General features: G+C 46.9%; 1 protein-coding gene across 4 annotated transcripts in view; it reads left to right on the plus strand.

The window, feature by feature from the left end:
- The first annotated feature begins 3,011 nt into the window (after positions 1-3,011).
- ADGRL3 (adhesion G protein-coupled receptor L3) overlaps positions 3,012-23,134 on the plus strand; it is a 421,071-nt gene continuing 400,948 nt past the window's right edge. For all 4 annotated transcript variants that reach the window (XM_067297303.1, XM_067297300.1, XM_067297302.1 and 1 more), the window contains exon 1: positions 3,012-3,129. The gene's annotated coding sequence lies outside the window, so the exon portion shown is untranslated. The remainder of the gene's footprint in view (positions 3,130-23,134) is intronic.

Below are 23,134 nucleotides of genomic sequence, written 5' to 3' on the forward strand. Positions count from 1 at the left end.
ACCTGGGATATGGCATTAAGCCGTGATACCTCATTACCCACCCTTAGCAAAATACAAACGAATCGGAGGGAGTTCACATACAAAGGAGGAAAATAATCAGGCGCTTGGAAAGATGGATGTGCAAGGAGCGATTAAGCAGCTTAAACATCCAGCTTATCTAATCAATAATTAAGCACGGGAAAGATAATGATTTAAAAATATGGAAGACGAGGATAATTATTTAGGATGATGCATGGTCCCAATTCAGCACAATGCTTAAACGCATGTGTATACCCATCCGTCCTGCAAAACACTGGTGTACATAGTCTCGACAGAGCTTAAGCATACACCTAAATTCAAGCGTGCATTCAAGAGCCCTGATTCACTGGGGCTGCGACCACAAGTGATGGGATGAAATTAAGACACGGGAAATGTAGGCTGAACAGCAGGAAAAGTCTTCCAAGCGGCGAGCGCTATGCGACCGTGGAGTAATCACCCAAGGGAATTGATGGCAAGCTCATCCCTGGACATGTTTCGAGTTTCATTGGACAAAGCACTGGGAAAATGTGCTCCAGGGAATAATGCCGCAGCTGCCTCTGGAGACCACGGCGGCGTGGCCGGGGAGAACGTTCCTGCCTCTAACTTTTTACGACTCTATAACCGCTTTAAGCCTGAGACATGATTTTAATGAGCAAAGGTAATGTGACAGCTGGTGGCTTTTTGGAGTTCTTCCTCCCTTCTCCCCACAATTCATTTTTTTTTTTTATTCTTCATTATACGTAAGGCCACCAGAAGAAATAAAAAAAAAATCACGCTCTAAGCCTGGCGGTGCTTTGTCTTTTTCCACTCGCTGACTAAACATTGATTTTGTTCTCGCCCCTGCATTAAAATGGAGCTTAAAGATATATAGCAAATATAATTTCAACTTGTAGGGCTTTGCTTCGTTCCCAGAGCGTATGTGGTGAGCATCGCCAGGTAGGCAATCGCATCGAGAACCTCTGATCTCTAAGTATCTGAGCGGAGGAAGACAGAGGGCTGCCTTTCGAGGTCGCAGAGCCTCCATCACTGGAGAGCTTTAAGGTTTGGTTAAAGATGCATCTGCCAGGAGTAAAACAAACAGAGCTGATCGTCCGCTGGGGCGGGCGTATGGACGGGGCGGCCCCTTTCCGGTCCATCCCAGCTCCGTCGGCTCTAATTTCTCCACGGCCCAAGCTGGGAGCGCAAGGTCTCGGCAAACACTTCTGGTTCCCGGCATAAAATCTGGCATGTTGCTCGCATCGAGGTTAAGAGGAGGTGGTAGGAACGGGCAGAGATGGAAAGATAAGGCCCCGAACCCGTCTGGAGGCGTCTCTTTTCCCCGGGGCGAGCGGGAGGCTGTCTTTGCGCCTTTCCTATTTTTTTTCCCTTTCACTTTCTCAAAGAGCGTGGTTCGGTTTGGATCCTTCGCTCCAAAAAAAACCCCCAACCGACAGGCAACACAGTCTGGGGGAAAAATATTTGTGGCGCTTAAACCAGGCACCTCTATTTCTGGAGGCCCTTCGTAAGCGCTTGAGATACGAGCGGGCGCTCGCGCCGCAGCGGGAAACAGGGACAGGCGGCCGCGTTGCCGCTCGCATCGGCAGCGACCTCGGCGGCGCCGGGCCCCCCACCGGCGCCCCACGGCTTCCGCGGCCTCGCCGTGAGGCGATCCAGGTGCCGCTCCAGGTCTGCGCCTGGCGGGCTGGCTGCCATTGGCTGCTCGGGAGGGGGTAAGGGGCAGGGCGGCCAATCAGGAGGTGGGGAAGTAGCGGGGCAAGGTTCTGCGCCAGGGCGGCTGGCTGCGATTGGCTACTTTGGGGGGGGGGGCAAAGCGTCCAATCAGGAGGTGGAAGCCCTCGGCGGCGCGGGGCAGGGTCCGGAGGTGGGGGGCCGGCCGCCATTGGCCGCTGGGGCGGGGGCCGGGCGGCCAATGAGGCGGCGGGCGGCGCGGCAGGTGCGGGGCAGGTTTGGGGCAGGTGGCGGCAGCAGCAGGCGGCGGCGCGGCTGCTAGGTGGAGCCCGCGTCCGCGCAACCCAGATCCGGGCCCTCGCCGCCGCCGCCGCGGCCGCCGCCTCCCCCCGCCCCTCGCCTCGCCTCGCCTCGCCGCGCCGCCCGCCCGGCTCCGCGCGGCCGCCGGCGGGCAGGGGCAGCACAGCAGCGCCGCGCCGCGCCGCCCCCGCGGGCCCCTCCAGGCGGCTCGGCGCTGCGCTGCGCGGTGCGGTGCGCGCGTGCCGCTGCCTACCCCCCTCCACACACGTCCCCGTCACCCCCCGTCCCCGCCCGCCTCCGCAGCCGCGGGCCCCCCCCCCCCTCCCCGGCGAGGCGCCGCGCCGCGGGGCAGCAGGGATCCGCGGGGCCGCCTTTGTGTGTGTGTGCGGCGGCGGCGGATGTGCAGAGCGGCCGGAGGAGGAAGAGAGAGGGAAAAAAAAGGGGGGGGGGATGGTGGAAGATTTAATTTTTTTTAATTTTTCCTCGTTTTTTTATTTTTTTGGTGGTCTCTCCGGCAGCGGCGTTCCTTCCCCAGCAGCGGCAGCAGCGGCAGCGCAATGACTCTGCCGCATATTAACCGCCCCGGCGGCGGCGGCGGCGGCAGCAGCGGCGGCAGCAGCAGCGGCAGCAGCGGCGGCGGCGGCGGCTCGGGAGCCGCAGCCTCGCTCTGAAGTTGCCCCCGGGCGGAGGAGGTAAATCGGGCTGCGGGGCGGCAGGGGGCCGGCGGCGGGCGGGCGGGCGGGCGGCGATCGCCTCCCCCCAGCCCCAGCCCCGCGCGCCCCTCCGCCCCCCCGGCAGGCAGCCGAGGCGCCGAGCCGCCGGAGGAGCAGGCAGCACGGCACGCGCTTCTCTCTCCTATTTTTTTTTTTAATCATTTTTAATTTTTTTTTTGAATTTTTGCTTCCTCGGTTGGACGCGCACACACACACACACACACACACACACACACTCCGTTTTCTCGCCGCCCCCCCCCCCCCCCGCCTTTCTCCCCGCTGGGGGCTTCGCCCCTGCGGCCGGCTCCGCTCGCCGCGCGGCGCCCCCGCGATGGCTGCATGGTGGCGGCGCTGGCGGCGGCGGCTCCGCGCCGCAGGTTGCTGAGGAGCCGACGGGGACCGGCGCCGCGGGAGCCCGAGGCCGCTGCAGGTAACGCGCGACCCGCCGCGGGGGGGGGGGGACCCGCCGCGCTGCTTTCCTTCCCCCCCCCTTATCCCTTGCTTCTCCTTCCCCCCCCCCCCCCATCTCCCCCAAGCCGCGGTGGCCCCGGCGCTTCCCTCGCCCGTGCGGCCGGAGGCATAGTTCAGGCTGGAGGCATTGCCAGAGGGGTTTCTTTTCTCTTCTTTTTTTTTTCCCCTTTTTTTGTTTTTTTTTTTCCTTCTCCTTCTTAAAAAGCGTCAGGGCTTCCCACCTCCTGCCCGCGACATCGGCGTAGCGCTAGGGCTGGCGTTCAGCGGCTACGCTTGTGAGCGAGAAGGGCCGGTATGTATGGGTGGAGGAGGAAAAATTGCATTCCTCTTCCCTCCCCCCCGCTCCCCTTTTATTTTATTTTATTTATTTTTATTTATTCATTTATTTTTTTTTTTGGAGCTCTTGCTCCATTCGCTTGTTATCTATCTGCTTTTTCCCCCCCCCCACCTCGCGACCCTCTCTCGCCCGTTGAACTTGGGGGACGCGCTCGCCAAGGTTGGCGGCTGCTGCCTTGCTGGGAACCGGCGAGCGGTCCAGCCCCGTTGGGCGAACCTCGCTCCGGCCCGTGCGCCCATCGCTAGCGGAGATGGAGGTGCGGCGCCCCAGAAATGCGCCCTGGGTACCGGCGGGATTCTCTTCGAGGGCCGGCTCTCGCCACCGGGATTATGTCCGGAGTTGCCCATAGGAACAACGTAGCTCCCAGGATCCATTTAGCTGCTTTTTTGGGGGCTTTTTTTTTTTTTCCCCCCTCCACCCTTTCCTTGGAGATACACAGATGTTTGTTTTTGCAGGAGGCATTGCAAGGTGGAAAAGGAGCTTCTCTGCCTTTCTTGATAGGCATGTGGTTCTTCTCTTTTTTTTGGGGGGGTGCTGTATACAAGTTGCTTTAACAAAAAAAAGGGATTGTTGTGTGCCTGTAGCATTCATAGCTTTAGCGAAAACAACCGATGTCTGTTGTATTTACTTTCCTGCTTAGATTACTCATTAGGAGGTATCAGCGTTTCCACTCTCCCAGTCTCGGTTGCAGCCAACTAGCTGCTTAGGAGGAGCGTGAGATTCAAAAAGGGTGAAAATGCCATCTGTGTCTTGGTGCACGGCGGAGAGGGAGCCTGCTAGTTACCGCGTCTTGCTGTATTGTGGCACTCGTTATTCCAGAGCCTTGGATCCAGGTTTTCAAAGCTGGGGGGGGGGGGGGAACCAAACCAAAACCCCAAATCCCTCACTGAAGTTAAAAAGAAAGAAATTCCATTTTCCTTTTGCAATGCTGTCCGTTAGAGTGCAGCCAATCCTGGCTGCTTGGTGTTGAGTAGTGGTGTGTGTTTTGTAGAGCTCATTTATCATCATTTCCCGGGGTTTGCGATATGAACAGGCTTCTACTGTGTATTCATTAGAGGGGAAGGGAAAAAAAAAAAATCCTTCGGAGTTTTATGGGGTAAACCGGGTGTTACGGGTTAAGGAAGCTGCTGTCAAAAAATCTGCACTTGTCGTTTAAGAATACCAGAACAGGGACAGAGGAAAATCTTCGTATCGGCATCGATGTTGGGTGCCAAAGTTCAGGTTGGGGTTCTGTCGGAAAGCGGTGTTTTTCTTGAGGTGAAACAGCTGGGCTCGGGTTGCAGTAGACACAATATAAGCTGAAGTCATGTAATCCCCTTGTTGTGGTTGAAGCTGCTGCTGCTGCGCTAGTGCTCCTTACGGGTGCTTCTGCCTGGTTTAGCTTGGTTTACTAAAAAGTAACTGTTGTGTTGTACCTGCTAGCAAAATAAGGAGTGGGTTGATGCAGATCTCGTGTGTGTGTGTGTGTGTGTGTGTTTCCAAAGAACAGAAGTTGATACAAAGCTAATATTGACCCGTGAGTTCGGCATGATTTTATTATTCATTAAAAGATGATTTTTTTTCCCCTCCCTTTTTTTTCCTTCTGGAGGCTGTTAGGAAAGAATCTGTTTAATTTTTCATTTGATTTCTGAGTAAGCTACATATTGACTGCAATAAAAACACCGAGCTTGGCTTTGTGGGGCTGTAGGATGCTTAATACTATTTATTAAGCTTAAGGCTGGCAAGTCTTGGCTCGGGCGCTCTGACCGGGTAGGAGTTGGCTTTTCAGTTTGGTGGCATGCCCAAGAGGGGGACGTTTGCACCCCGAGGCCAGGTCCTTGGTCTGCTGGCGTTCCCGATGAAGCACCCGGTGGGAGAGCTTACCTTGAGGTGAAGGCTTGCGTTTGGTTGTCTTCTGCCACGTTCTTCTGACGGCCTCTTTCTTCTCAGTTCCTTAACTGATGCGCTGTGTGGACCTGTTTAGCTCCTAGCGTTCAATTAGATAGCCTTTGTTTCCATTATTCTTTAAGAGTTATGGAAGCAGGCACTCTAGAAAACAAGAATAAAGATTTAAAGGCGGGCGGATTGAATTATTAGGCAGCTCTTGAGATGAATACGCATGACCTTTAACACCGGTCCTCGTGTCAGGGCGATGCTGTGCTGGGGATTTTTCACATTCGGAGCATGAGTGTGTGCACCATCAGTGCAAGTGGATGAGAGGCACACAGGAAAAGGACGTCTTTGCAAACGGAGGTTTTGATTTCTTATTATAAACTTTGATAGTGGTGGGACTGGTATGTATTGACTAGGAAACTATTTCCTGTGTGCCATATGGTGTAAAGCAAGGGCTGAAGATAGATAAGGGAGATGGAACTCAGGGAGCAAGCGTGGATCAGGGAAAAACTAAAATATGAAGGATGGGCACTTCTTACGCTTTAAACTTGTTTTTTTTTTTAAATTATGTTACTTGGTGGCTGTGGAAAGAACTCTTTGCTGGGATTGGAGTTTATTACTATTTTTTTTTTTTTTAACCAAACATCATATTCTTCTGAGCATCTTAACAAGAAAGATTTGAAAAAAAAAAAAAAAAAAAAAAACCAAGTCAAGAATTTCTTTTGGAGAAGGCTGAGAAACCTAGACAGCCCTGCAAAGCAAAGAAGTTTTGTCCTGCCGCTCTTGTTGATGGGCTGTTTATCAGGCTGAGTTGTACTTGATGACTGTTGAAGCTCCAAAGAGGTTTTACTCCCTTTCTCCTTCAGTAGATGTCCAGTGACTAGAATGTGAATACTAGAAGTGCACCATGGTGCCAATTTTTGCATGTGTACACGTACTGCAGTCTGTGCTCTACCTGTAGGAAATGCTTCCAGATGTCTGTAGTATGGTGAGCTAGAAAATGTGTTGCTTGCAACAGTTCATTTTGCCCAGGTGTTTACCAAAATGTAACTCTCTGAGGAAGAGCAATGTGGCATGCTGGCCTGTGACCATGGGGTCTTTGCCAGGATCCTCACCAGCGCTTAGCCTCAGGCTCTTTAATCCCTGTTTGGTATGCATGTACATATTTTCTGGTTTTTGTAGTTGCTGAGATCCTCCAGCGCTCTCTGATAGGCAGCAGGAGCGTCTCAAAGCAGGCTGCTGAAGTAGAATAGGAGGAGCTTGCTTTTAAGCATCCACTTTTAATTCTTGGCTACTTTAATGACAGGGAAATCACCTCCTACTCAAATCTGTGATGCGGTTCTGTCTAAGACATTATCCCATTGCCTGTTTTTAGCCTCTGAGTCTGCGGTGTAACGCTTGCTTTTCATTACTGACTGGATAATGTCTACTGTGCAGGGTCTGAAATGCATGCATTTCTTGGGTTCAGGCATGCATTTCTTGGGTTCGGGCATGCATTTCTTGGGTTCGGGCATGCAACCCAGGCATTCCTTTTTAGGATGGCTTGTCTAAAGACACCTTGATTTCCGTTGTTGTTTTCCCTAATGAATTAATGCCTCTGGGATTCAGTTCCTGCAAAGTGCTGCCAAATAGCAACTTCAGCCTGTGCTGGACTTTGCAAGCAGTCCATCCGTAGTCCCCGTTCCCGTTCCTGGGGAAATGAAGGGGTACTCTTCTGCTGAGTGATGAAGTAGGACAGCGATTGTGGTTTCTGCAGAAGGTGCCTCTGGGATGGACATGGCTAAACTGAGGTAGCAGGTGAATTTGGTAAAATAATGGGCCCAGTGTGTAGGCTACAGGTTTTTCTTCAGTGGTCTTTTCAAAGAGCCTTCAGATTTTGGCTGTAAGTCAGAGGCATTTGTCAGTCTTTGCACCAAGTGTTTGTAGCTGCAGGAAGGAAAATTGCCTTTCAGGCGATTAAAAACTTAATTTTAATTTTGTTATGGACCACTATTTTACTTATTAAACAGTGCTTGACATGACACCAGATTTTTTTTCCTAGCCTGTCTGAACCCCGACAAACATTTTACACTTAAATACTTTTTTTAACATAGATATATTTCCTCGTTTGTGCTTCTTCAGGCGCGCTCTTGTCCAAGGGAGGTGTCGCTGTAGCTGTGATCAGGTTCCCACTGTAGTCGAAGGAGCGCATCTGTTGGCTGCAATGGGGGTTGCTTCACGTGCCAGGGAGGAGGAATCTGTGATAAACTGGGCGTTTCAAGGAACGCCATCCCGGAGCGTTGGGATGGAAGTACGACCTGGGCGTCATTTGTACTTAAATTGGGGCAGAAGGGCACCCTGTCCAAACCTGCAGCTGGGAGATCATCTCATATGCTGTTGAAACCCATTTTAATTTATCTTGTCTGCAGGTCTTGGTTGGCGAGTGAGTAGTTCTGTGGCTGGTTTTGTCCCTTTTTTAAAAATTTTTAATTTTTTTTATTTCTTTTTTTATGTGAATAATGACTAGTGAAGATGGAGAAAGGCGTTTTTCCCAATCCCAGTTGACAGGGGCTGATGTTTGATAACCCTGGGTGTGGTATCTTTTCGAAAATATTCTCACGCGTCTCATTTCTACTAATTGTGTTGCATCTTTGCCAGAGGTGGTGTTTCAGACCGGAAAAAAGCTGTGTATGCAGGTAGGGGGAAAAAAAAATAGAAAAACCTGAAGTCTGTGCACGCTTCTAAAATCTCCTTATGAAAACAGACTAAACAAAATGAGACGTTTTCATCTCAGACTTGAGATCTTTCAGATTCAAGAGCCGGGAAACAGCTCTTATTCCAAAGGAAGCAGGGAAGTGTTGGGAAGCTGTCATAAATAGATGATATTATTATGTATTTCATTGAAATGCCTAATAGTAATTTGCTGAGCATCTATTAACATATGGCCTCACACTTTTTTTTTTGATAAGCACCTTAGTGAACATGTGAGTAATCAAGTAGGAAGTATTTTAATGGTTATAAATGCTAATGCTCCAACTTGCTGCTGCGGTCTGTAGCAGAACTGTGATCCATTGCAGCAGATACCTGACAGGGAAGCGCTGCATTTTTTTTTTTTTTTTTTTTTCAGTGCATTTTGCATAGATGGGTTCATACTTCTACTACTATTAATTGAAATAGCTTTACTGATTTCATGGCAGGTGCATTGACTTGTGCCAGGCGAGGATCAAGTCATTGATTTCAGATTTTGCAGTGGAGCTCTGCATTTCTAAAACTTAGGATAAAATGTCATAAATACAGAGGAGCAGCATGAATGTTTTCTTACGAAGTTAAAATGAAGTGACTGTGACTGTACATGCTTTTGCAGAAGCGAGGCTTAAAGTGTAATAATGAATTGCAGCACTGAAGTCCCATGTAAAGGTTTCGGTGTTGTTAAACAGTGAAGAGTTCGGGTCTAAGCCTGACACCTTTGGAAGATGCTTTGAAAAAGCTCGAAGTGGTATAAACCAATGACAAGTAGTTGACTTGTAATAGTTGTCGTCACATGCGACGCATACGGGTTTTTACAATAAGTCCCTTCTCTATTAATGCTTTTAACCTTTCCCACTATGCAGGAACTAAGAATCTAGTTACAGGCATGAGGATACTGAATGAAAGGACATTGTTTAAAGCTGGGGGGATAGAAACTTTCTGACTAATGCAGTGTCTTAGTGCATTCATGTATTACAATATTTTATATAAATTTTTTATATATATATATATATATAATATTGTTATAAGTTTTTGGGAACAGAAAGTGCTGCTTTTTTTAATCAAACTTTGAGAAGTGCACCTAAATGTAGAATGTACGTACCTGCGTGTGTGTGTGCACATACATAGCTCTGGTTTGTAAAATGCTGATGATGCACAGAAGTTTGTAAATGCTGTTGATTTAAAAAAAAAAAAAAAAAAAAAAAGCAAAAACAATTTTCTCTCCTTCTTGATTTTTCTGATTGTTTTTTCAAGTCTTGGAAATGTAGATACAGTAATGGACAATAAAAACAAAATACTTGTGTACAGGCCTACAGTTTTAAACTTTTTGACTAAGCTGCTGGGTTGCTCTTCAGACACCAAAATACAATGAAGTCATTTTCAGATATGCTGAGCAATGGCAGATGTTACCAGAATCGGCGCTGGTCCTTGCTTATTTGCTCCGGCAGCCTGTTTCCATTTTGAAGTTGCTAATCCCAAGCCTGTCTCAAGGAGAATTTTTTCCGCTGCCTTCGGAGAAGACAGAATGGAGATATCATTGCATTGTGGAAGTGATGCTCGCAGCTTTGCTGATGATAACATTTTCCTTCAGGTGAGGAAAAGGTGCATGTCTAGATAACTGCTGGAGCTGACTTTGAGCTGAGCTAGCGTAGGTGCTGCTAGCAGTGCAGCGGTGGCATGGGGGGTATGGTTTAAGCTGCAAAGCCTGCCCGAGAAGCTGAGCAACCTGCAAGCTTCACTTGGTTTAGCTTTTTTTAAAAAAAAAAAAAGGAAATAGCATGAATACATAATTGCATAATTTTAAATGCCATTTTGCTTGTGCAGAATGCAACCATGTGGCTTTCAAGCTGGGCGTAAAAACCTTAAGTAAAGCGGGGAGGACTGCACCGTGTTGGTCCCCGCCGAAGGAGGAGAGGAGGGCCGCGGGGTTAAAAGAGCCCAAGGAGCTTTGGAGCCGTTGACTATATTTATTTACTTATTTATTTATTTTAATGCCCCTGCTTTGTGGCGTTTGCTGGGCTCGCGTGGCCGTTGACAAGCGCGGCGGAGGCAGCGCGCGCTGCTACGCGGGGCGGCCGCGGAAACCCGACGTTGGCTTCAGCCCGGGAGAACAGGGGAGGGCCCGGAGCCGGGTTTTGATGTTCTGCATGGGTGGGTACCCTGAATGCCAAAATGCATTCCCTCGACAGCTGACCCTGCAAGCAGCTTTTCAATAGCTTTCTGGGGGGTTTTGTGTCTCTCTTCTTCTTTTTTTTTTTTTTCTTTTTTTTTTTTCCCCCTCCCTTTCCATCCCTCAAAGCCCTTCCAAAGACTTCTGGGGGAAAAGGGGGAAAAAAAGCGCCCATCGTTGCCATCTCCGTGAATAGATTTCACTGTTGGGTAGAGTTGAGGAGGGTTGCAAAGATCGCGTTCGCTCCTTTTCTTTAGCACGTTTTCTTTTTTGCTAGTGTGTGTGTTACCGACTGACGCTTCATCATTTCAACATGGTGCAAATTCATGTCACTTGCTTCAAAGTTTTTCTTTTTTTTTCTTTAAGCAATGCATACACTGCAGGTTTGTGTCCCAAAATATCATCCGTGTAATATAAAACCCTATTTGCCACTTTAATCTGTGTTCTTTTACATCTATTCTGTGTAGGGTTTTTTTTTCTTTTTTTAGCAACAAAAGGCTGTTGGATTTTGCCCTTAATTACTTCCCACATTCGGGCTGTGTGGAGGCATGTGAAACTGGTCCACAGTCATGCAGTAGATCGTTTTATCCAGAATACCCCAAGAACACCCACGCTTGCTTCTTGCACGCCACAGGTTGCTCAACGGGACGTTGTGCCGCGGCTCAACCTTGTTAGAGCTGTGTGTGATCTAAACTGCTATTCCTTCAGATTTAGGATGTTGCAATCAGGGCCTCTAATCATTTGGAAGCGTGGCGTATCTATGCCACTTCCTTCCAAGGGAAATTATGATGCGACTACTGCGCTTTCAAATCCCATAGCACTGACTTCTTCAAGAAAATGTCATTTTGGATTATCTTTAATGGATGCAGGTGTGTGGAGTTTGTTTTTCTTTTTTTTGTTTTTTTTTTTTGTTTTTTTTTTTGAGGGACAGGAATATTGCAAGTGCTGCTTGTTTGGGTGCGACTCCAAAATCATGCAAGTCTCCATATAAAATTCATTGTGAGAGGTATTTGAAATATAGCGGCTGCAGTGCCTGGAGTGATAACTTGTGCCCTTTCGGCGAGCGATCACCAATTACAATTGCAATGCACTTTATAGATCTCTCTAAGTAGGTCACCAACTGGAACGAGTCTTTCTAAAGCCTATGTCGTGCGTTTTGATTGTGGGAGCAGGGAGAGCTTCTCCATCCAACACTGCTGGTTTTGGAAAGGAAGGCTAAAATGCAACGAGAGAATTGTCTCTGTGCAGAGAGAAATATGGGGAGGGAATATATCTAGGGACGACATCGCTGTCTGCACCCAGCTTTGGGAAGAGCGAGTGGTGGGTTGTCTTCTGCAGCGTGCTAGTGCTTAATCACTTGCTCGGCGTAGCCCTGGGCTGGGCTGTAAGGGTGAGGATAGTGAGGGACATGGGGGAGGCACAGGGGTTGGCTGGGCGGAAAACTCCCCTGGTTTGAGGTCAGCTGTGTGTGAGCTGTTGTTTGACCCTCCCTATCCATGGGAAGGAGAGCTGCAGGCCAGCTAGGGTCCAAGCTTCCTTGGAGCAAAGCCTGTCCCAGCAGTAGTCTCTGCAGTAGAGCTGGCAACCTAAAAAAAAAATGATTAAAAAAAATATTCAGTAGACAAAATAATAAGCAAATTACTGATGAATATGATGGAAATCTGGTCTGTTATAATGTGGATGGTACAGTGTCTTGAGCTAGTTCCTCCTCTTCCTACAACAATAAGTGGCAAAGCTTATGTTGACCTAAGAATGCCAGATCCACTCCTGATCCTAACTCGGATAGATTGCTGCTTTGCTCCAATAGGAATTGTAGCCAAACGCCAAGCAGATAATCATGGTCTTTCTTTCTGTAAATCACCTTTTTTATACCATAGGCATGTATGTGGGTGGTTCCTTGTTGACCAGAAAAGATGTGGATTTTTGTTGTCTTTCATGTAGGTTCTCTGTTGAATTAGCAGAGTTATATGCTTTTGTGTATCCCACTTGGGTGGGATACTGCAATGATTTAATTTAAAATGAAAGAGAGATGTCTTCATTTTAGGCAAAACAGTGGCTAAGTGGTGAGAGTGCGCAGGTCCAGCCTTTACCAGAAACCCTAATTAGAAGAAATCCCATGTACGGTTGACCTTGACTATTGAGACAACCCTCAAAGAAGAAAGAATGCTAAAAATTAGTATGCTGCCAACGCTGCGCTTTTATTATTTGACGTTATTAAGCAAACTCGGTGTGTATTTCTTTTTTGAAGCGTTTGATTAAATGTGTGATCTTATCTTGGTGAAATGGCCCGCTGGGCTGCAGACAGTGGTGTTCAGAAATGAAATTTGTTTAGAGCCTCTGAACAGACATTTATTCAATGAGACCTTTCTTGAATAATAGATGACAGTGAGATAGCTGTGCGACGGGTTTTTGGGTTTGGACTTTTTTTGCATGTAGGGAGCTGCAATGAGATAGGAGGGAGAAGAGAGCACAAGTGCACAGGGGTGAGAATAGGATGTGTATGTAGGAGAACTATCCTGTCATATGTTGCAGCAGATGTTTAAGATGTTATTTTTGATGCTATTTTTGTAGAATCAGGGTCTGGTTCTGCCCTGGAGTTGGGCTTGGGCCAAGCTTTGCAGAGTGCAGGACCGGGACCTCCATGCTGGCACGTTGTTTGGCATATCAAGCACGTACGTATCTAGCTCTGTATCATGAATGTTACCTTTCGGCTAGATCTTTGAAGATACTTGGATTTTTTTGGAAACAAAAAAGAAAAAAAACAAAACCTCGGCAAAGCACAAAGCCTGGTCTCTTCTGACATGAATTGACACATGGGATCAGTGCCCATCTCCTTAAGCAGGTCTTTGCTTCATGATAGTCCCATCAAACCACGGAGGTTGCTTGAGGGATAAGACGTAAGTCCATGCGCATAAGGCAGGTGGGCTCTCTCCCAGGATGTTCACCTTTGGTATTGCATTCCAATGATGAGAAAGGGTGTAATATTTAAAAAAAAAAAAAAAAAAAAAAAAAAGGTTCTCATCTTCTGTAGTCTTTTCAGTAGAAGCACGGTGCTTCCTTGTTAGGCACAACTACCATGATCCACCAGGTCCAAGTATGCTAAAAAGAGCTTCCATTTCTGAAAAGCATCATCAGATATGTGGTGCTCTGCATCTGGTTTTTCCACCAGAAGAGTTCACGTGGTTATAATTTTCCATGCAGCTCCTAGGGATAAGATTTCATTGACTATGTGGCCTGCACCAGATATTCAGCTATTGACACACGACCAAATGCCTCTCTTTTCCCCGGGGAGCCTGAGAAAGAACATCAATACCTGAAAGTTTGTATTATTATTTTTATTTTATTTTTTCCCTCAACAGTGGAATTGCAGGAATATACTGCGGTGGTCGCTGAGGGCAAGAAATATGACTTTTCTGAGTGGCTTAGTCTTCCCTGTAAAAGTCTTCCCTGCCCCTGGTGCTCCCCTGCGCTGTGCGGCAGCCGTCTTTCCATCAGGTTAGATGGTGATGAAACGATTTCACCTTCCAGAGGTAAAAAGCAAAGCTTTTCCTCCTGTGAGTCAGGAGAAGAGGCAAGCGCAATGCCTTAAGGCTCTGCCTAGATGTCAACTTTGGAGTCCTCCAGCATTTGATGCTGCAGCTGCTGCTGGCCTGCGCTCTTTTGGCTGATGTGCTTATTTTTCTTAAAAGCCGTATGACTTTTGGACACTTCTAATCACTGCTTTCCTGGTGCATCTCTAATTCCAGTGGACATGAAATGCCATTGCGTGGACTTGCCAGGCTAGATGTAAAATACAGGGCTTTCTGCGGTTGGAGCCCTGTGTATTTTGTTGTGATGTTTGGCTGAGCTTGGTGGGTGATTTCCGCTTGCGAGGCGCCTGACACCGTGAGCCCATTTGCTTATGCTGTATATTGAGAAAGGTAGCTGGTACATATCTAGTTCATAGGAAAAGGTTATTGTGCCTGTTTTAAGAAGGCTCTTTCATAGCTCTGCAGCTGAACACCAGTCTTTTCTTCATCTGGGTAGGTACCTGCATGGAAACTTGGTTACAATCCAGCCTTTAAAAAAAGCAACACGGAGCAAAAACGGAAACAAAAAAAATAGAGGGGGGGGGAAAAAAAGAGATTCTGCATAGGAAACATACTTTTTCTAGTGGGCTGTGCTTTAGTTTGCAAGTAACAGTGCCGTTATGCTCTGTTTAAGTTAGAAGTTGGTCAGTAAAATGAGGATGGAAAATTCAGCAGACTAAAGTCGACTTGCTGTCTAATCTTCTGTAGAGCCAAGTTGGTCTAATTAACTTTGTATGTCATGGCTGGTGAGGAAAGTTTCAGAGCTAAGTTGGTGGTAACGTGTTTCTGAACTATGACCGATCACTCAAAATAAAATGTCCTGCTTTTTCTTTTTTGTCCTTGTCTTTATCCTGCTCTTGTCAGGTAACATATAATGAAGAGTCAGTTTTCTCTTTCTGAACTGAGGAGAAGCTGGCTTTCCCTAATAAATCTGACTTGGGCCATTTCTCTAAAATCTTCCGAATGATACGGAGAGGTTCTTAGTTTGCATGCTTGGATGGAGACCAGCAGAGGTTATCTTGCGTGGGTTGTTTTTGTTTGTTTTCCTTAAATAGTGTGTTGATTCAGGCCAGTTGCTGGTACAGTTTTTGGATATAGAGTTTGTATCTAATTAAAAATAGATGTTAATTGAGATCTGAACCCTCCGAACTAGAGTTTTCCCACTGTTTATCTCAAGCGAGTTTTCTTGGAAATGCTGGAGTGAATCTGCTTGAGTCTTGCAGAGATCTGCTTTGCTCAGTTTAGCGATGAGTGAAGGTATATATGAAAAGTTGTTTAGTAGTGACTCATGGTATTGCTAAAATATTTGGGGAAACTGAAGTTTCTTTAAAGAGTGTAATGTCTAGTTGCTTTCCTGGCTTTCGAAAGTAAATTTGTATTTGCTGTGAGAAGAAATTACAAAGTCGAGAGGCCCAGGCTTTCAACCGCTGCGGTGGCTGCTTGAGAGGCATGGCGAGGTCTCCTCACTCGCAGTCTCGAATGCACCATCAGACGCTTTTTGAGAATATGTGCTTTAGCTGAGTAACTGAATTTGGTGCAGAGATTTCTGAGCAACAATTTGTCTGCCTAATGCATATAATACCATATAATGTGTCGGCCAGCAAAGATGGGCAGCAAGGTTTCACTCAAATGATAGCATTGGAAGGGTCGCAGGAAAAAATGCCAGGCGGTTTTGAATTTGAGATCTTCATCTCGTACCGATTATCTGCAGGCAGAAGGTAAAGCTCATGAGTTACTACTTACACGCAATTAACAGGGCCTTGGCCTGCAGGTGCCAGCAGCACAAGTATTGAATTCAGGTAAGCTATCCTGGTGTCTGCCGTTTCCACCATATCTTATCGACAAGTACAGGTCATAAGGGGAAGGTGCCTACGCCTCGCTGCTAATGTCTTGGCTAGGACGGGTCTCTTAATCCTCTTGAAGAAATGCATACAGCTCCAGGGGAGCCGGATGTCTCCGGGATGGCATTTCTGAGGGATAAGAAGTGAACTTTCAAGTTCTGCCAGTCATAGGAGCGTGGTGTGTAGCTACCGTCTCCTTCAGTGTAAGCCGCTTATGCCACGCGAGCAACCTGCTACTTGCGTTGGCCCCTACGCTGCCCTGCACGACTCCATGCGTTTCACTTGGTTTTAGTCGGCTACGTGCATGCAACTAATTAATAACGACATTTCTGTTCTCCAGCAGAAAGGCCTGTATGCACAATGACTCCAGCAACATCGTGATGCCTGTCAGTTACTGAAACACCTTAGAAGTTGAATTGTTGCTCCTGCAGAAATAAGCACTGTTATCAGTTGGATGTGAAAGGAACGAAGATGGGAGGTTGATATTATTACTAATTTTCTTTTTAATTCTTTTTTTACTTGGAGTGGATGATATTGGGTGCTGCTACTTCATTTGTGTGTTGGCAAGTGCTCAGGTTCCTTCTACGTCTAACCTTGCCTCTGACTTGCTGGAGCTTCTGCTGGTTGCTTTTGGACGAGTACAACGTTCTCACGAGTTCATCTCTCTCCTTTCTCCCTGAAATTACCGAACAAACTTGAGGAGCTTGGCGGCTTCCCTTGTGCGCCTACAGTCCTTGAGTTCCTCCTTGCCATGTGGAGCATGACCGTGCTGCGGTGGCGGGGCCACGTTGGGTGCTTGGCCGGTCGTTGCTGGAGGCTGCTAGCAATTAAGCCTGAAACGGTTAATGTACTCATTAAAAAGCTTTTATTGCCAGGCTGAAATCTGGCATGCAGGAAGCAGGCATTGCTCTGGCTTGTTTGTTTAGCTAATTGGCATTTTTATAATTTTATTCTTTTATTCTGCACCCCATTTCTACTGCGGGATTAGTGGGTTTTTGTTTTGTTTTTAAAGCTGAAGGATGAGGTAGGTTTGGTTTATCTGGCCAAACAGAGATGTCTGTCTGTGTGTGAGCTAGTCATTTAAATTGGCCTTCTGGTTAATGGGAAGAGGCAGGCGCTTCTGAGGCACGATTCCTTTCCTTCTCATGTAGGCATTTGAAATGGGTCAGACGAACTGCAGCCTAAAAGGCTTTTTTTCCCTCTCCGCTGACTGTAAAGGGAGCCTAAGGTGGCAAATTCAGATAGACATTTACATTGCAGATCCCTTGCATTAGCGGAGGTGAATCCCACCGCAGGAAATTGCTCCCTTGGCCCTGCAGTGCATTTCCAATTTAAATTTGCATCCGTGTGATAAGCAGGTAGCTAGCACAGCAAAGCTGATCCAGCCAAATGGCCAAAAACGTATTTGAATGAACTGAAACGGCCTGTGGGCTTCGCATACCCAGGAGCAGCTCTCGCTTACTAACAGGTTAAGGGACACAAATCGAATGGGTGTGAAGCACGTACCTCAAATATTGCAAAAGTAAGTATAGGTGTGGTGTAACTTGAATGACTGACAGATCCCGCTCGCTTGGTTTTTGCGACCGTTGAAGTTCTTGTGTAGCTCTGTGCATTGAGGGTGGGACTCCCATCACGTGCTTTGGTACCTCTTGGTTGCCTCCCGAAGGCTACGTCCGCTCCTGATGCAGGTCATAGTGCGGGCATCCGCGAGCCTGAGGAATGCTATCTTCGCCCTCCTTTTTTTTTCTCTTTCAAAGTCTGAAAATTAGAAGTCTGAGGCCGTGTCTTATGGTGTCCATGGATCCTACTAGTTCCACTTCCTATAAAACTCAAAAAAAAAAAAAATTTTCCCACCCTGCTTTCTTGAATGGTCACTTGAGCGAGAGCTGCAGCTTGGCAGATATGTTTTGGCGACACGCGGGTTACGGCCGCTCTTCCCCCTTCTCCCCGCTTCCAGCCCGATCCCTTAGTTTTGCCATCTGTTTCTGTGGCTGTATGGTGAACCAGACTGGGAAACGGATCGCTCGTCTGCAGATCTGCGTTTGGTTTGTAGCTGTCGCTACAATATATATGTACTATATATATGTGTGTGTATATATATGTATGTGTGTATATATATATATAAATGATATATATAAAAAAAATATGGTAACTTGCTCTGCATCTGGCAGAGTGGGTTGTTCTTCCCATCCTTCCCACCCTTTCTAGCACACTCCAGGCAAACTGGATGAAATTTAGCCTCAGCTTTGTACAGCCTCACAGCCTTTTCCCCTTGCACAGAGCTTCTGAGGAACACGTGAGAGCAAAGGGTGTCTCCTGCACCTTAAATGCGGAGCTCTGTGTGTGCACGGCGCACGCCCCAGTCCGTCAATGTTGAGGCTGCACAGTGCTAAATCTGCTCACCCGGCTCCTAATTACTTGGTGCTAGTTTCTGCTCTGCGCCGTTGGGTTTAATTTTTCCAGCGGGTGACTGACCCGTTGGTTTGGAATTGGCTGGAGATGCGCATTTTCAGGCGTGCGCTCGCGGTAAAACGCACCGGCGGCTACGGCAGGGCGCGTGCGAGCTCGTGCAAAGCCTGCTCTCGCTCGGCGTGTGCAAGCACGCGAGGTGCCTGTTCGAGGGGACGCCGTGCTTTGCGTCGGCCGTGGGAGCTGCGGCGTTCACCTGCGAGCTAGCGATCCCCGCGCTTTTAATTGCAGCCTGTGAGGCAGATCAACTTGTAAGCCGAGTTCCTGTGATGGAAAACCTGCGTTTTAGCCTTTGCCAAAAGCAGAGTTGTTTTTCATCGCGGGCAGACAGCTGATATAAATTGTGTGATACCGTTGTTGGGGTGGTTTGGCCCTCATTAGAGGACTTGAGCAAGTTTTTTTTTCTTTACTCCTAATGTAAAATGGTGCATACTGCCTTTTTTCTGGATAAAAGTAGAGCTGATAGAAGCATTTAAATACCGAATGTCAGCTAATGATGAGGGAACATTTAAAACTGCTGTTGTTCTGAACAAGTTTTAAATGAACAACGAAAACAAAGCAGATGCTGCTGAGTATTTACTTTGCTGTGGTTTAAAAATTCAATTTGTGCTTTACAGTCATAATTGTCAGATCAAATTAAAAAATCGAAGGCAAGCCACATGGGGTTAGATCCAATAAAGGACTTGGTATGACTCATTGCCTCAAAAAAGTGTTCAAAATATAAAAAAAAAATTAGCTGCCTTTGCTGAAAATGAGCAATTCTGGTTCAGGTGTTTTCAAACATTTTCCTCAGGGTTACTTGGTAGGCCTTAGCCTTGGTAATTCTTTTTCAATTGTGTTTCAGAAGTTGTTGATGTTTGAAATTTGCTTAAAAATTTCAAGCATCATGAAGGCCACGATCTGGAAAAGCTGCTAAGTGCAAGTTCAAGATCTCTCTCTGTTGCTCTCCGGGGCAGCGCTTGCACACCGAGCCGGGTTCCCAGGGATTTAAACGTGACATTTTAATGGTATCTCTTAGTTGTATCTTATTTTCAGCAAGTCTTCTAACGTTTGCAAATTTTGGAAGGAAAAAAATGACCTGAACAAATCTTCGTGTTGAAGAAAATTAGTTTTCCAGCGAGAGCTGGTTGCGCGTTGAGGGTGCCAATCGATCCCGCTTTAGCATCTAAGAAGGGACAGGCTGAGCCCGGGCAGGGTGGCAGCGGTGCGGTACGAGTGACGCCTCCCGCTGAAGGACGCGGGTGAATGGTTCGGTCCGAGCACCGACTTCACTCTGAATATCGTTCTGTGCTTTTGCAAATCTGTTACTCTCTCGTCGCCCGAATCTTAGATATCATTTTCATGTGGGCTTGTGTTCCCTCTGGTTTTGCAGCAGCTGTTAGCGCAGACTGTTCCTGGAGCTGTGCTGGCTTCTGTAGTGGTGTTTTTTTTTTTTTTAAGGGTTTTTTTGTTTTCCTTTTTTTGGAAAGTATGTTAATTTGAAGTTCCATTAGAAAATTCAGGGCGTGGGGACTGCTAGGCATGCATGTGTGAATGGGGAGCAATAGCGGGATGGTCCATAGGCAGCACGAATTCTGAGCTGGGTGTGGGAAAGGTCTGGAGGAAACTCCTGAGATTGCAGTGAGTTACTTAATATTACCCCGAGACTGTAGCAATTAACTAACCGGCTAACGGGTTTTATCTGTGTGTGAATTGTACTTGCTTGAACGAACTATGGTCTAAAATGTCTTGCATAGTAGATGGGGTGGTGTTTTCCATAGCCGTCTTCCATAAGATAACCATTGGATTGACGTGAGAGCTGTTCCTTGGCTATTGGTGCAAATAAATAAATAAAATAATAATAGAAAAAAATATATATATATACGCACACATACACACACATATATCTCCCACAGAAAGATGTCAGGCTTTAGCATGAATATTCAACGTGTTTGCTTACTCTCCCGTTGCTTCACCAGAGTTGGCCGGCCTCTGCAGTCCCGGGAGACGGGAGGGAAGGGTATGAGATATGATACCACCTTTTATCTTCCCGATTGGAGATGGCTTGCATTTCCCGGCGGTTTGACACTTTTACCCGAGCGTCAAGTGTCAGGGCTCGTTAATCTATACGAACGCGATCTCGGGCGGGAGGACGGTCAGCGATACAAGCCCCTCTCCGTCGCCCCGTCCCGTCTCGCAGCTATTTCGTTTTGACGTTCCTCAAGGTAACGATTCGGGTGGGTTATTAGGCCTTTTGGGGCTTGGCGGAAACGTAATGCCTTGGAGGGGATACGGGTTTAAAGCGTGTGCTTGGCTTGTTTAGCGTTGGTGGCAGAAGGCACAAACTCCTTAGCAGCCTTTTTTTGTTGTTGTTGTTGCTTTTTTGGGGCTCTCTTTTGCAATATCCATGCTGTGAAACACAAAACCCGTTTTGGAGCACGGCCAGATGAGTTTGGGGCGAAGTCGGGATTTTGCTGCTTGTTTTCAGGAGAAAGCGTTGGCCGTTGTCTTCCGGATTCCGCTTCCCGCAACCGTTTTCCATCCGTGTTGGAGAGCAGGTGTCTGCCTTTGATGCCCACGAGGGTAAAATTTGTCAGCCGTTATCACAGCTTGATATTTCTTGTGCGTTTTTCAGTTTCGTGTTAGCAAAGATCTCTTCAAAAGGTAATATTCGGATAGCTTTTTCTACAGGTATCTCTTTCTCAATTATTTATTTAAGCTGAAATGCTGGGTATGTGCAGTCTCCAAGGTTTATACTATTAGAATACCTTGAATTTCTTTTTTATCTGGTCTCCGTAGCTTACGTATTGCGGAGAATAGTATTACTGGTGTGTTTAGCACCGTTCAGGAATAGCAGGTGTTTATTCTTTCCTTGCAGCGATTTATTTTCCATATTTTCACTCCCTTTCGTTTCAAAAGAATAAAATAAAATTAAAAGGGGGCTGATAATTGCTAGTTATTAACCTTCATTCTCCGTTAGTTGGGTTGAAAGCCGGCGTTGTAAATGCTGGGAGCGTTCGGAAACGTTTTAATTGGGTCATTAGATCCTGCGCGATTGCCCAGCGAGAAACAGCGGTAACAGCGAGGGGGCAAACGGGCAAAGTCTTAATTGGACGAAGCGCTTGGGCGGATGCTTTCTCTGCAGCAGCGGATGGGTGTTTTTATCCATATAATAGCGCGACACCTTCCCAGCAGATGGATTTACAGGAGGAAGCGCTGGGGTCTCTATCAGAATTCAATACAATTTTGGAAAACCTTCCCTGTGGTTGAGGGCTGGCGAGACCTGCTCCTCGGATGATGCTCTCTGCTAGGGCTTCCCGTGCCTTCAGCAGGGCCGCGGGCTATTTATACCATCTGAAACCCGGCTTTAATCGATGGATTTTTGTACCTGTATAAGCGAACGTAAATTATGAGAGGGCTTTACAGTCCAAAGTAATCAAAAAAAAAAAAAATTAAATTGTCACCGCTTCTTTCTAATCGTATCACAAGACAGATTCCTGAGTAAAGTATGCACATAAACTTTTAGTCCACTGAAATATGCATATATAACTTAATTTGCATACATTAAATTCTTAGCTCCATTAATGATTTAAGATTCCTTTGCAGTTGGAAGGCTCTGTCACATTTTTTTCATGATTGAATTGCCTATTCTATTTAAATCAGAGTTGGTAATATTGCTTGTGCATTATGGAATGATACGGGTAACTTTGTTAGACCTTTTATCAACATGACTAATTTATAGCTGGCCACAATGTATTATTAGCCATAGATATATTACAGTGTGAGACTTCCCCAGAGTGGAAATTTTAAAGTGCAAGTAAAATGACAATTGCATTAAAACAGTGTCCGCCGCTATAGCTGAGAACATAAAGGAAAGAAACCTTGGCACCTTACATGAAAAGAGCATTTTCATATTAGCATTGTTAAAAAGGCAGTAAACTTGATTTGTAGTTTCCTTATAAATAAAAATATTAACAGCTATGGCGAATGCAAATAGCTCTTTTTTGTCGTGCTACAGCAAAACAATAAATGCAAAATATTTTGCACGAATTTTAAACAGTGGCATGCTAAATGAGCCAAGAGCCTTGTTTCGATCCTGGCCCAGCACTGGCACCGAGTTTGCTGCAGTTGATGGTCTCCCTTGTTTTGCTGGGGTTGGTTTCTTTCATTTGGGAGGCTGTGGGGGTATCGCCCCACTAAGGCGAGCTGATTTGGTTTTGGGGGTTTTTGTTGTTGTTTGAGGCAGCCTCCCGTGTCCCATGGTCTACCAACAGGTGTCCTTCTGGCATATAGCAAGTATGATGTGGTTATTTTTTTTTAAAAGGAGGCTCCATAGAAAGCTGTTGTTCTTGGTATGGATTCCATGTTCTCTGCAGTCAAAACTTAAGGTTACTACTGGTTTGTTCTTACTTCCATGGAAATCGGAGTAAGCCGCCTGATTCTCTCTTAGCTCACGCCGGAAGAAGATAACCCGTTAAACGTAACCCTGCCCCTGGTCTCCAGGGACAGCTCCACGTCCGTGCCGGGAGGGATACCGGGAACGTGACTCTTCACTCCTCGCCTGCTTTGGTTACCAATTGGAGGACTTTTCGCCCATTGGGACTACAGATGGGTCAAGACATAGCTATTGCAATGCCTCCTTCATGTGGCAATGCAAACGTATCTCTCCGGGATGGAGCAGTTCAGGGTCCCCATCCAAATTTATGACAACCATGGAAAAACTAACCAAGAGGGCCAGTGCCCCAAGGACATCTGGCAGCGGACAGCTTGCTTTCATGGAAGACCCCTCTATTTTGGGCAGGGCTTTTTCCACTGGTGGTCAAAAGAGCCAGGGAGAAGAGGGAAGGGAGGCGCCTGCACTCTGAAGCTGGCGATGGGTTTTTGCATTGGATTTGCATTCTGCTTTTGCTCCTTCTTCCCCGCTTAAAGTGCGTGGTTAAATGGGCGGCAATTCTGGAATATCATCTCCAGCTGTTGGCTGATGGTGAAGAAGGTAAATG

Source organism: Apteryx mantelli, chromosome 5, assembly GCF_036417845.1.
Source record: "Apteryx mantelli isolate bAptMan1 chromosome 5, bAptMan1.hap1, whole genome shotgun sequence".
NCBI lineage: Eukaryota > Metazoa > Chordata > Aves > Apterygiformes > Apterygidae > Apteryx > Apteryx mantelli.